General features: G+C 34.0%; 1 long non-coding RNA gene across 1 annotated transcript; it reads left to right on the top strand.

The window, feature by feature from the left end:
* Positions 1-175: 175 nt before the first annotated feature.
* LOC106512404 (uncharacterized) lies at positions 176-605 on the top strand. The gene is made up of 2 exons (XR_001309669.1): positions 176-223; positions 394-605. It is a non-coding gene; the product is annotated as an uncharacterized LOC106512404 (long non-coding RNA).
* Positions 606-658: the final 53 nt, after the last annotated feature.

Here is a 658-nt window from a genome sequence, read left to right as displayed (position 1 = left end):
GTATATAAATTGTTTCGTTTTTTTTAAAAGAAATGAATAAAGTTATAAATAAAAAATAAAATAAATATTTTTACATCTTTTTTTGGTTTTAAATTTATTTTAGTGATGATTTAATTACCTTCACACACCTGCACCTGTTTCTTAGTAAAACCACTCTGTTTATTTTTATTTTTTTAGATTTTCCAACTAAAACAGCCTGACTGCATCTAATCAGATGTAAAGTGTAAATATCCCTTCATCACTTCATTTATTTAAGTTTTTGTTTTCTTATTTGTCTGTTTCCAGTTGTTTCCTTCATTTCCTCCTCTTGTCTTCTTTTCCCTCCCCTCCTTTCATCCTTTCCTCTGTCCTTTCTTTTTGTTCCTTTTCCTCCTCTGTCATCCGTCCCTGCAGGCTCGGAGCAGCGTCATCGTGGAGCATCTCTAAGCTCAGGGCTGCAGACACAACACACCCAGAATCCCTCCGCTGGGACTCAGGAGCAGAGAGTCAGACAGAGATTTCACCTCATTAACAACAAGATTATTTACATTTATGAGTCTTTAAGTCAGCAGAACCTCCTGAAGCTTCAGGTAAATGTTTCACTATTAAACATTTCATTTGATAAAGCGTATCGACTCATAAAGGTTTCATTTTTTTGTTTTTTTTAAATACAACACAA

Source organism: Austrofundulus limnaeus, unplaced genomic scaffold (assembly GCF_001266775.1).
Source record: "Austrofundulus limnaeus strain Quisiro unplaced genomic scaffold, Austrofundulus_limnaeus-1.0 Scaffold6436, whole genome shotgun sequence".
Classification (NCBI taxonomy): domain Eukaryota; kingdom Metazoa; phylum Chordata; class Actinopteri; order Cyprinodontiformes; family Rivulidae; genus Austrofundulus; species Austrofundulus limnaeus.
This window is presented reverse-complemented; position numbering and strand designations above follow the sequence as displayed.